The following is a 13,355-nucleotide window of genomic DNA, read 5'->3' as shown; positions in this document are numbered from 1 at the left end:
TTATTTTCACCTTTTTTTAGGTGTGGTTTTTTTTTTTTTTTTTTAGTTTTTTTTTGTTTGTTTGTTTTTTGTTTTTTTTTAATTTTTGCTTTTATTCCCTCTTCCCTTCGTCTTTTGGGCTTCAGTTTCTAACAAGGTTCCCAGGCAATTACTGAGGCTGTGGTTGCCACAAGCATTGTTCATTTTACTTTATTGCAGAAATGCACTGAAATCCTGGGAGTGGTTTTGTTTTAATGGCCAGGTCGATACAAGGTGCTTATTCCACCTCAAGCATTACAAAGAGATTTTAAAAGCATACTTGTTCATCTTAACACTCCCGTCAAGTTTCTGAAATGCTTTATATATCCTATGTGTTTCTTAACATTTCAGCACAAATCCAATATCCTACTTTCACTGTAGGCATGGAACCATCAGTCTCTATGCTGGAGATCACATCTCAATGTGTGTGTGCTCAGAAATTGAAGTTCAGACGTTTTGCACAGGGGTAAAAGTGCAGTGACTAATGGGAAGGAGCACGTGGGAACAGAGTTTGCCTCACCCTAAGTAAAATGAAAGCTAAAAGTCTTCCATAGCACATGTTGGGGGGAGTGGAGAGTTGTGGAGTGGAAACTTTTGCTCCTAAAGTTCTGGAAGAATTGATGTGTGAAATTGCAAATCTGGTAGTAAGAGTTTTTAATAAATCTATCAACTCAAGGGTGGCACTGTGTGACTGAAGAATAGCAAACACAGTGTCTGTATTTAAGAAAGGGAAAGTAATAGAGAGACCAGTGTGTACAGGCTTTTTAGTCTGACATCAGTGCTACAGAATCACAATTTCTGGAAAAAATTATGTCCACTTTGTGATCAATTGTGAAAAGGACACAGCTTACATCAGCAAAATTATTGTCTGCATAGGTAAGAAGCTTTTAGTATCCTTGTTTGTTACAGCCATTTGTGAATATCTGTGCTTAAAAAAATGTGAATTAAAACAGAGACACACACAGATGGGGTATTAGAGAGATCAGGAGAATGGAGAGTCTGATTTACAAGAGAATGCTAAAGGAGCGTGGCTTGTTGATCATAGGAAAATAAAGGCTTAGCAGGGTTATGATTACTGCCTGTAAAAACCTTAGGGAGAAAAAAGGACTATTTGCACTGGAGACCAATAAAATCGCACTGGAAATCAAAGTAAGTTTTCCAGCCATTAAGACAGGGAGGCTGGAACAGCTTTCTGGAAGGAATGACAATGAACAGAATCCCAACTACCTTCCAGCCACAGCTCAGTGAGTTTATGGAGTTAATACAATGTAGTGAACGATAGAAGGGACTGCACTTGGTGACCCCAGAGATGACTTCCAGTCTGTATGCACATGCAGGAACTCAATTTCAAAGTTCTCATTAAACTTTCTGTGTATTTCTTTTTCCTTATCTTCTTTAAAAAAAGGATTATCCTGTAATAAACAGGGTGGTGCCATCTGCCACAGTCTCTGGCACAGAAGGGAGGAGTTGCTGTTTTCATGTTAGTTAGCTGTATTGAGAGGGATGGGGGGAGGATTTGGGGCTGCTTCCATCTGGCACTGGGGCTGATTGAAGGTGAGAGATGATCTCTTGAAACTCAGTGAAAAACGATGGGTAAGGCAGATAAAAGTTGTGAAGCGCCTTGAAAATACAGACCAAGCTGCTTAGGTTTGATGTGGTCACTAAAGAGTGGTGAGAGAAGGGCTGTGTTGGAAGGGAAGGACAAAGTCTGAAGAGAAGGTAAGAAAATTCTCTTTACAGTGCTGTTCTCAGAGGATACAAGCAGGGCAAAATGGCAGTTTTCTGTGTTAGAGAGAAGAAAATTAGAGTTGATCTGTGGTTTAAGATGATGAGACACTCTGCTGTGCTGGGAGAAGGATGGCCCTATTTCAGCAGAGGGAACTGCTGTGATGATACATTGATCTAGTAGAGAGTACACAAGGCAGATCAAAAATGATGCCCAGGTTCCAAAGCTGGGAGAAACTGAAGTATTTCTCTGAGGCATTGGTGTGCTTCCAGCACTGACTGTTCAAGTGGAGCAGATTAGCAGAAAAACCTGTCTTTTAAAGGATTTGAAGTATGGTTGCTGCAGGCTCAGCTCCCTCCTTCTGGGAGAGGAAGGTCCCCAGGGGGCTGGGCTCACTCCTGGGAATGTGCTGCTGGACCCCATCCTCTGGCTCTGGGAAGGGAGAACTGGGTCCTGACCATGCTGAGGCTGGTCTGGAATTCATGAGGAATTAAGAAGAGGTCAAAAGGAAAGGGTGAAATCTGAGTTTATCAATCTTGAGTTTGGTCCTTAGGGAGTTGCATTTTCAGATGCTTCTCTCCAGGCATAAAAGTCAGAGATGTCTGCATTAAATCACTCCATCCTTGGTTCTTTCTCAGAATTAAAGACTCAGAGGAGATTCTGAACTGCCAAACTCCTGATTTCATTTTTCACAGGCCTCTGACTCCTCTTGTCTTCCCTGGTCAGGACTGTAAGATCTGGTTTTTGTAGCATAGTTACTAGGAAAATTCCTATTGATAGTCACCCACATCCTGTAGTCCTTTCTTATATTTCTCCTTTCTTTTGAGAGAGTTTGTCTGTAATGCTGCTGGCCCAAAATTAGGGGTGTGATAAAGCATATGATTAAAATGGCACTGAAAGCTTTGTGCAGAGAAGCTCAGTCAGGCCTTCATTAACTTAGCTGAAATCACTTCAGGCCACTTTGATTCTGAGCAAGTTCACAGAGGATTTTTGGATTAGTTTTCCCACATAAATTCAGGCAAGCCCTAAAAAAAGCCAGTAAACAGCATGACTTTGGGAAATTAGCTTCTTCTAGGGTTGCTTCTAGGAGCTCTTCTAGAGAAAATACCTCTAGAGAGATGAAATTCTGCAGGCATGAACTAGCAAAGGGGAGTGACATGGCAGTGGCAATGAGCAACCACAGCCTTTCCTCCTGCTTCAGAGAAGCTTTCCCCTGAGCTGGCAGAGGCTCAAACTTTGAGAGAAGGTGACAGTAAATTAAAATCAAAACTCTAGAGTGTGAGAAATATCAATTTAAGTTTCTGAGCTGCAAGCATCTCCTTATGTTTCTGTCTGACAGCCCAGATATTGCTCCTTTCCTCAGTTTCTCCAGGTGTAAAAAGGGGTAAAAAAATCGGTCTCCTTGGGAAAGTGCTTTGATACCCAGCACTAAAGAAGTTCCAAGAGTTCATTATCACCATCCTATTAATGCTGCTGCTGTTATCATTCAGTGGTTTGCTTTACTGGAGTAATGACCCATTAATATTATTTTGTTGACTGTACAGATGATCTTTCAAAGCAGCAGTGAAATGTGCTATTAAGAGCTCCAGACAACTTACTGGCCTAATTTATAAGCAGATGCAACCAGCAATAAATAAGAGATTAAAATGAAGCAATGGTCGAGAAAGTTTTTACATAAAGAGCTCTAATCTCCTCTTGCTCTCTCCCCAGCCATCAGAACCTCTCATGCTTCAAGACACAGGTCTGAGGATAAGGAAGTGCCTCCTGTTTCCATTCCTCTGCATCCACTGCTTTTGCAAACATTAATTTATGTATAAAAACCAATCCCTGGAGCAAGGCCTCTGTTCACACATCCTGCAGACACTGCTGGGGAACTGGCCCAGGGAGATATGCAGGTTTCTAACGTGGTAGAGTGATGTCAAAATAGCAAATAGCTAATAGAAACACTGTGATGCACTTTACCTCTCAGTAGGGAGAGTTTGATAGTAACCCTCCCTGCCCAGACCCTGCTGAATGTTTCATTGGCTGAGAAATGCAAAGTTGGCTTTTCTAGCAGAGGCTGCAGAGATGATGGGGGGTCTCTGATGTGGGGCAACATTTATTCTGTCTCAGCACAATCAAAAAATTCAAAAATCTTCACCCAAATAAGCTCAATTTTAAAAAAAACCAAATAACCCAAAGCATGTGGCAGTTACTGAAATCTGAAAGAAAGAAGAGAATATACTATTAGTTCGTGGAATACATTCTTGTTTTATATCCAACAGACTAACTGTACATTTATACCAATAAAAGAAAAGCATAGTTCAAGTTATCATAATTCCTTGGCTTTTATTTACTTTCTTAAGAGATGAGGGAGCAGCACAGAAATTAAGGGTATCTCCTGCCACATCTGAAACAGAAACAGATACCAAAAAATAGATCAACCTGTTATGAGCTCCTTTGAAAAAAGGTGGGATTTTGAAAGATAGACTCCCAATGGAAATTTCTCCTTGTTCTTCTTTAAGGTAATTGCAATGGCTGCCCAGTTCCCAGTCCCAGGACCTGAAGCCCCACTGTTCTGCCTGGTGTGCCTGGTACACCACACTGAGGATGGGTTAAATTTCCAATTACATATCATCATTGTTTTCTTTCTCTATCTCTCTCTTTTTTTTATTTTTTTATTTGTAAACTTCAGAAGTCCAAGAGAGAACGTGCTGCTTTGCCTTCCCTGTTCCCTGCTGACTTCATTCCCCTGATCAAAGTGAAAATAAGTAGGGCTGGTTTGTTTAATAGAGAGGGTCTTACCCAGTCACGCCTCTTTGTTTGCCGACATAATTGAGGAGAAGACAGCTTGGGGAATGGTGCTGCTTAATTGCTCTCACAGTTGCTGCAAGGCACTCAGTGGAGGGTTGGGCTATATTGGGCCTATTGTGGATTTTTTGAAAAGCCTTGGTAACAGAGGAGTCCAAAAAAAAATCCCCACCTCAAGCCCTTACATAACCAGCAAAGTAACCTTCACTGCAGCGTGGGGTTTTTTCCTGCATAAAATTCCCTTGGATGAACCAGGGGATGGTGCAGCTGCCCCATCCCCACAGATCTCTGGTGGGCATGGAGAGAGAAGGGGTAGAATGGAGCATCTGGGTGGAACATCTCATCTATTAAAATGTTCAGCCTTTTAATAAAGTATATGTATGGTGGTAGAAGCTTCCTCCCTAATGAGTCCCGGAGTGCAGAAATCACTGCTTCTCAAAGGAAGACCAGGCTGTAACTCTCTTGATTTTAAATCAAAGGTTGGCTGTGACTCCTCAATCCTTTGCAGTCCAGAAAAAGTCGGCAGAGCAGCTAATTAGAGCACTGGTTGTTTTTTTCCTTTTTTTTTTTTTTGGCTTGAAATCCTGAAATGAAGGGCAGGTCTGCTCTGTGTGTTTGACAATGATGAGACCTCAAATCCCTGGCGAAGGATTTTAGATGAAAGAAATGGAGAAGGGTTTCCCAGGGACAGAGCTCCCTGGCCGTGGGGTGGACCAGCCTTCAGCAACTCGGGGATGACACCGAGGGCACTGTTGTCCCTGCCCTGGGGGATCACAGGATGGAGACAGAACTCGACTCTAATTTTAATGATGCCCATATGAACCTCTCCTGCTTTTAGAAACTGGTCTTAGTTCGGCAAAATTATTCTGTTTTCTGCTATTATTAGGTGGGATTCAAACATAGTATTGATAAGTATTCCTGCACTGAAGGAGAGAGGGAGATATTTTATGTGACAATGGGGACAAAAGCCTCATTCTCTGCCTGTTATATTCATTAGAGTTTCTTTTGTTTACAAGACTGTCTTACTCCATCAGAGGTATGGCAAATTGTCTCCTGAAGGAAGCAATGAATTCACTAGACATACACCTAAACCTTGACAATTATTGTCTCTTCCTATATATTTTTAAAGCCTTGGACACTATTAATCACAGAGCTCAGGAAAAAGCATATGACCTTCTCTGTATCAGTCTTAGAAAGATCTCGTGTATTAAGAAGCTGTCTGCCCACAAATGGCTGAGCAACTCCAGTCCCCGTGGTAAAGAGAGTTAGAGAAGCCACCAGGAACTCTGATTTATCTGGTTACAAGCACACCTAAAGTTAAATATGTGGTTTCCCTGAGACTCTCCACAACTTGGTTCTCTGTGCCTTCTTTTGGGCCCTTCAAAGATAAAACACCAGCAAATGTGTGAACACATCCTTCTCTCAGTCTTGTCTTCTTCTGAAGCTGTTTCAAAGCTTGTTTTTCCTAGAAGTACATCACAAATATCCCAGGTGGCAGAAGGCATTCACAGTGCAAGGGGAGTTAAGAATTGCAGGTTACTTGATATTTTTCCCAATAACTTGGTGCCCTAAAGCCACTTTCAGGTTGCTGCTTCATCACAGCTCTCTGGGCTGGGGACTATTCTGTACAGATTTATTTAGAAAAAAAATGTGCTGACAATACTACAATAAATAATGCTAACATTTAACATTTGGCACATCCTTGAATGCCTCCTGCAGTAGATTGAAAAGCCTGACCAGTATTCAAATTATAATAGGAAACTATTCTAGTTCAAACTTAAAGGAAATGGATTTTTGAAGCTTCATATTGCTGGAACTTATCAAGCATATAGCTTCAAACAGAGAAAAAGATGGAAGGTTGGGAGGGGATGGTTTTTTTGCCAGACTTTCTCTTTTATTTTGCTAGAAATGACAGCTGAGAGTAAACAGTGGCTCTCCTCAAATTTGAAAGGATGGGAGAGGTTTTAAAAAAGGAAAATTTTCTCCTTGACATATGGCAGCAGTAGGAAAGAGTTAACAGGACAATAATGGGATGGCTTTCCTGTTATGTCCTCATCCTTCAGAACTTAAAAGCCCTGACATAGTTAAAAAGTATTTTCTCATGAAAAGGAGGCTGTTAAAAACAACACAACACCAAACAAAACAAAACAACAACATCACAACAGATTTAAGCTTTGGGTTTTTTTGGCAGTGGTGTACAAGTCCCTCTTTCTCTATTTTGGAGGAACTCCAAAAGTTTTTTAAATGTATCTTCAAGATGGCCTTCACTTTTACAGGTATTTTAATAACTGGGAGCAGGAAATCCACAAGCAATGTGGCTGCTTCTCTTCAGGTGCCCAGCAATCTATTTTTGGTTCAGTGACATAGAACATCATTATTGATGATCTAGAAGAAAATAGCCAAATTCTAAGACAAAAATCACAGATGACAGAAAAACTGGCAAATTAGTAATTAATAAGTCAGTTCTTCAGAGTGATCTGGATCCAATGAACAATCAGAGTCCTTTGAACAGGACAAAAAATATGAGGTCCAGGAACCAGGAAAATAGGTCATGCTGACTGGCTGAGGTGACTGTGTTTTTGAAATGATAAACACCTCAATGTGAACTGCCTGCAGAGGCTGAAAAATTAAATAGGAACCTTGAATGTGTGAACTGGAGAAGAATGAGCTCATGCAGATATTGCCATGGTACAGAGAAATAAAGGCAGACCGTTTTTGCAGCGCTAATGTCACAAATTTAAAAGTGATTCTGAAAAAGAAAAGTTACAAGAATGGTGTGTGTCCTAGAAGTCCTGGCTTATAGGATAAGAGTTCAGTTCATTAGTTTCTCTGAGAGGAGTTGGGAGGTGTTTTATAAGCACTAACACTGAGGAAAACTCTGGCAACAGAGGACCCTTGGATGTCACAGAGAACATCATGGCATGATCTGAGCCCAGCAACTGGAGAGAGAAACACTCAGAATAGGAAAAAAGTCAAATGGTTTTAATAATGAACAGCTTGCCACAGACCATGATGGATTTCCCAACATTGAATACATTTTTAAATGGGTTTGGGCATCTTTCTAAAGCAGTGTTCAGCCCAAAGTGGTTGATTCCTTGGTACAGTCACTGCCTGGAGGCTCTTCTAGAACTCACCTCCTGCCATAGAGACCCATCCACAGTGTGTCTGTCAGCCTACTCCTACTCAGGAGCCAAAAGAAGGAAGCACATTAGTGTGCTGCTCACCCTGGGGAAGGGAAGGCAGAGCAGGGGAAGCAGCAGCTGCTGCCTCAGGAGCCTGCAGGGCCAGGCTGTGCCCAGAGCTCACCTGGGCTGCAGGTGAGGAGCAGAACCTGGGCACTGCCTGGCCTTGGCCATCCTGCCTGCTGCCTCCCACCACCTGGAACCACTCACTGTGTTCTTTTAGCCTAATGCAAAGCACTTTGCACCAGGCAATCAGTGATGGCAAGTAGATAAGTCCTTCTCTTTTGCAGTAAAAATAGACTATTAGAAATACTTCTCCTGAAAAAAAAGAAGTGCCCTTTCAGAACTGCGCTTTGGATTTAGGAACTCTGCACTGTCCTTCATCTGTCAGCTTCCTCCTGCATTCCTCACATTTGATGGTTCATTGCTTCTAGCTTTGCTTCTGCCTGGCTATCCATTCCTGTTCTCCTGTGACTAATATGTAGTTGTACGGTACCACTGAGAGCCTCTGCAAGGTGGTAGCACGGTATATATGGGACCCAGAGGAATTCTGAAACTACCTTTTTAAAAAAACAACAGCATAAAATAAATTAGAAAAGGGAAGCAGCTTTGGAGAAGGTTTGATGCTTAGAGCAGCAGCCACAGCAAAGAGAAATTAACTGTTTTAGGAGGAGCTTTTCCCTACCTGAGGTCAATGTGGAAACTCTTCTTGAGTCTCAGTATTTGCTCAAGCACCAATCTCTCATCTCTGCTCCCGCTCTCCTGTCCTTGTTTCATCTTCAAAACTAGAGCATTATGGTTGCATACTTAAAAATATTTAATATTTTAGAATTACTGGTACTCTGTTGCTGCTGCTCAGTGATTGTGGCTGCTCCAGAGCTGATGGAGCAAACAACAGGAGTAAGTGCAAACCCTATATCCTTCTGGGGCCAGGCAATTCACCACTCAGCAGAATTAAAGCTCCACTACTGTAATTTTAATATATGGCCATAAACTAAAAGACAGACTGAGCCAAGGGCTGCCAGTCCCTCTTTCTCCCCTCTCTTCCCCCAACGTGCCCCCAGAAAAGCACAGACCCTTCAGGGGACAGTGATTACTACAAGAGCAATCCCATGATGAGCGTTGCTTTCACAGGAAAGCCTCATGTCTAATTGTAGCATGGATGAAATAGGTGAGGGGGTAGAAGGCTCTGCCACTTAGCATAAATAATTTGGGGCAGAAATTTAGTGCCTGATATGTTTGTAAATCATCTGGCGAGGTTCTGGGTAGTTCCTGGGCAGAGTAATAACTGCTCTTTTCTGTTTCGTATTTGTAATCCAGAAGAGTTAGCCCTTGAGTAAGTGTAAACTGCACTTCCATCATATTTCCATTTGGGTTATGAATATTTCACACACCTGCAGTCTCAAAAGCACATAATTGCAAAACCACACTCAGACAGGGACTGAATAAACACTGTTGCTGATTCTTAATGAGCCATTAATCAGATGTTTAACTACAGGTAATTCCCTTGAGTCCTGATGTCCCAAGAAAAATCTGTATTCCCTCTAAGTCACAGAGAAGCAGATGACTTATGAACAGGAAATTGGGAGGTGCAGGCTGAATGAACAACATTGGCTTCCTGTGGCAACTCTTAATGTGGAAGGTAAAATTTTTAAAATTTTCTTTGGGTGTCTAAGTCTCAATGCCACGTGCCACGGGCTCTAGCACCAGACAAGGACTTTGTAGGAGCTAAAGACTTTTGTTCCAGTTGTTGAAGGGTAAATTTAAGCACGAGCTGTGAAGATGCTCTGCTTGCCTCCTGTCAATCAGCGCTATCAGCTTTCCATGGAGGGGAGTAAGAGTGTGATTCTTCACACAGTGTGAAGTCCCCTTCTGGAATCCACTATCAAAGGAGGGTGTGTATTCCAGCTGCATTTTAACAAGGGATGGATAATTTATGGCCACTCTTATTTGTAGCTTTGCATGGTAAATTAAGGGTAATAAAAGGATAATAAAAGCAGGTATTTCAAAGTGTGCAGCAAACTCTGCAGGAGTCAGGAAGGAAATTTCTTCCAGCAGCAGTATTGTATTGTTGTTTAGCTAGACTGAAATGGACATCTCTTTCATGGGGAAAATAATAATTTCAGAATTTTATTTAAGTCCAAATAAGCCCAGTGCTATATTTTAAGCATGAGTTGATGGGCTGAAAAATCATTGTTCAAAAGCACTGCCGTCTTCCACTAGAACAGCTCAACATGTTTGAGGGTTTTTTTTGACAAAAAAAAGGTTTTCCTAATTTCTAAACTTGTGTCAAAATGTGTCTGGTTTCAGTCCCAGTTTCACTGGCACTAAAATGTCATATTGTGCTACAATGGCTTGGTGAGTTACTGATGCTCATGACAGATCTGCTGTAAACAGCATTTTGTAAAGGACACGACGGGTTTAGGAGCTTATCCATTTCTCTTCGTAAAACAGTCACACATTCTCCTATCAGCCAAGCGATGAGTGTGGCTGGTTTTCCTCTGAAGAGCAGGCACATGGAGGTGAAGCCAACCCACACATATGAGATATCAGAGGAGCTCCAGGTTATTAGCTATGGAGAACAAAAGGTTTTAGATGCTCTCTCCATCTGTTTCTCCCTCCTGTGCCAGACACCCGGTGTAGCAGACCGTGTCTTCACAGACATTTTCCAGGTGGAAAATGTGCATACAAGAAGCGTCTGCATCAACTCCTATATCTCTTTCCCAAGGCACAAGCTCCTTCCATCACAGCTGAAGGAGCCATATCCCAACAGCAGACATCCATAAAGTCTCGTTCATGCTTTTAATCCCTGTTTGTTTGGGTTTTTTTTGTAGGGCTGTGTGCAAGACACTGCTTGAGGAAACATTGGATGTGTTTGTACTGGCTTGCAGGGGGATCCTGTATGGCTGTGATGCCTAAAGAGGCTAACCTGGAACAGAGGCTGGACAGTGTTAAAGGGATAAAGGGTATTTATTAAAAGGCCTTCACAGGATACACCTTGGGCAGTACAAGAGCCTGGCTGTGGCTGCACCCAAGATGGACCCTGGGGCACGAGTTTTCACACTTTTATAAGTTTTGGTCCATTTCCATATTGGGGTTAATTGTCCAATTCCAGCTCCAGGTTCTGCAGTCCCATCTCAGATTGCTCTCCTCAATTTACTGCTGTTTGCACTTTTTGGGCTGAAGCTGCAGCAGTGTCCTTGGTTCTGGGGCTGGAAAAGGATTGTTTTGTCAACTAAACTGTAAAGAGCAGTTGCTAACACTTTATATGAAGTTCAGGGTTACACACTAATGCTGCACAGGATCTGGAAAGTATGAAAGCTAAAACTTAAGGCATCAGCTGCACTCCTGCCCGTGTTGCCTCCTTCCTCAGAGACCAGCATAGGGAACTGGAGGTGGCTGTGGGGAGATTTTGGACAGCAAGGCACTGCTCTGTTTTATAGCCACGTCCCAAAGTGCTCTCAGGCCCAGGAAGGAACAGATGGAGAGCATGCACAGGTCTTCCTGAAGGGATCAGCCACCAGCAGAACTGTCCTAACAAGCTTGTCCCACCAATGTGGGTGCTAAAGAAAGTTCAGATAAATAAAATATGCAGCATTCACTAATAGGAAGGTGCAATTCTTCATTCACTCCCGTGGGAAGTGTGGCTTGCTGTCAGCAGACTCTGGATGTGCTGAGCACTGTCAGTGGCTGCAGCTCATGGCAGAGCTGTCCCACCCTCACAGATGCAATCACCACCTCTCTTTTCCCTCCTGCCTGCTGCTGGCACAGCTCCCAGCAGCTTTCAGAGAGGCATCATCTCCTCCTGCTGCTGCTGAGGGGTCTCAGTGGATGGGAAGGGGAAGGTAAAGGTGGGCTCAGGTAAAGGGTAGCAGACAACACCAGCAAATGAAAGAGGCACTTCTGCCTCTTTAGAGACACAAACATGTGCAAAAACCCCTCTGTGAGTCAGCAGCATCTGCGTGGACATTTCCCATTCAAGCAGGGGCGGGGTGCTCTGAAAAACTAATGAGAGCAATGTAAAAGTCTTGTTAGGCCCTCAATAAAACAGCCCTTGTCATACAAACAAGAGGGTATATCATTCATCATCGCTGGGTTCACCTGCCAAAAGAGAGCTATAAGTTTTCTTTTTTCCATCCACAAATCTTGAAGTTCACTGTGATCCATCTAGACGGTTTCTCTATAGGAAAAAAAAAGTGGTTTGAATTTAGTAAATAATCCTCAGGAATATTTACAGAAGATATATTAATGCCAACACCTCCTCTTAAGATATAGTTCAGTGTCTTAAAATCAACATCACTGGGTGAGTGACTGTGAATATTCTCCCTAAACAAAAAGCTATCCAGGCAGGCCAGCAGGGAGCTATGCAAATGGTGAAGAGCAATGATCTGCCTTCAGTGCAGGCTTAATTTATGAACTAGATTTATTAGGTCTTTTTATTGAATGAGTTACTGCATATCCTACTTCTTCCTGTGTCAATAGCTCTGTCCAAAGAGAAGGCCAAAAAAAGGAAGGCAAAGGACTCAAAGCCTGGCACCACTCTGCATGTACAAATGCAATATTTGAAAATACCAGTGTGAAACTGGTTCCACTTGCTGTTTTGTACCCAGAAGAAAAGAGGCCAAAGTGAGTACTGCAGTTGAGAGGGAAACCCTCTCCCAGGGCATCCTCAGCACAGCTTGGCACTGCTCTCTTCCACATGGCAGCTCAGTCACGGGAGATGCTCCAGGTTCCTGCCCTACACCCCTTGTTCTCCACTGCCTCCCAGAGAGCAGGGACACAGCATGAAGAACTGGAGTGGTGTGCACAAAAACCGCCTGAGATTGTAGCAGAAATAAAAAATAGCAGGAAAAAATTTTATTGTGCACATCTTGGGCTTCAGATTATTGTGCCCTCCTGTATGCTGGGTGCTGCTGGTAGCACTTTCAGGACATAACTGAGTGTCCTTCCCCTGCAGCTCTGCAGTCCCATAAAAAGATCCACTTCTTGGAGACTCTGATTGCACATAATTACTTTTTTCCTTTCTAAATTGCAGTTTAGAGATTCCCCCAGCTTCTGCGCCTGACAGTTCAGGAGAATGATCTAAATTCTAAAATCAAATTACAGACAAGTAATAGACCTAAAACCACCTTAATGTATAATGAGTATAATGTTTCGCACATACCCAAGAAATATTCCTAGGACTGTTAGATCAAACACAATAAAATTAAGTTATGGACTACTAAAATCACAGCAATTCAGCATCTTGTCCTTGCAGCACAAAACAAGAGACACTGAGATATTAGCCCTGATCTTCAAATCATCTCCAAAGCTGTATCTATTATTGTTGAGGTCTTTTGTCTGCATACTGCTCTTTTTTTGATATCTATTTATTTTTTCTGCTAAAACACAGATGTTTGCTCTGTGTTGTATTCATATGAACCAGCCAGATAAGCATTCAGCTGTTCTGTGCATGTAAGTACAATCATTTTGCATGTAAGGCAAGGAAAAAACAGCCCCTGTCAGCTGAAATAGGAAAAGAAAAAAAAAAAAGAAAAAGACAAAATAGGGATGTGTGTGAACAAGCATTCAGTGATAGATGCCTTATCTGTGAGATTGATCTCAGAGATTTTGGCCCTTTAGGATGAGATTGATGTGGA

Source organism: Sturnus vulgaris, chromosome 15 (assembly GCF_052056855.1).
Source record: "Sturnus vulgaris isolate bStuVul1 chromosome 15, bStuVul1.hap1, whole genome shotgun sequence".
Lineage (NCBI taxonomy): Eukaryota > Metazoa > Chordata > Aves > Passeriformes > Sturnidae > Sturnus > Sturnus vulgaris.
This window is presented reverse-complemented; position numbering follows the sequence as displayed.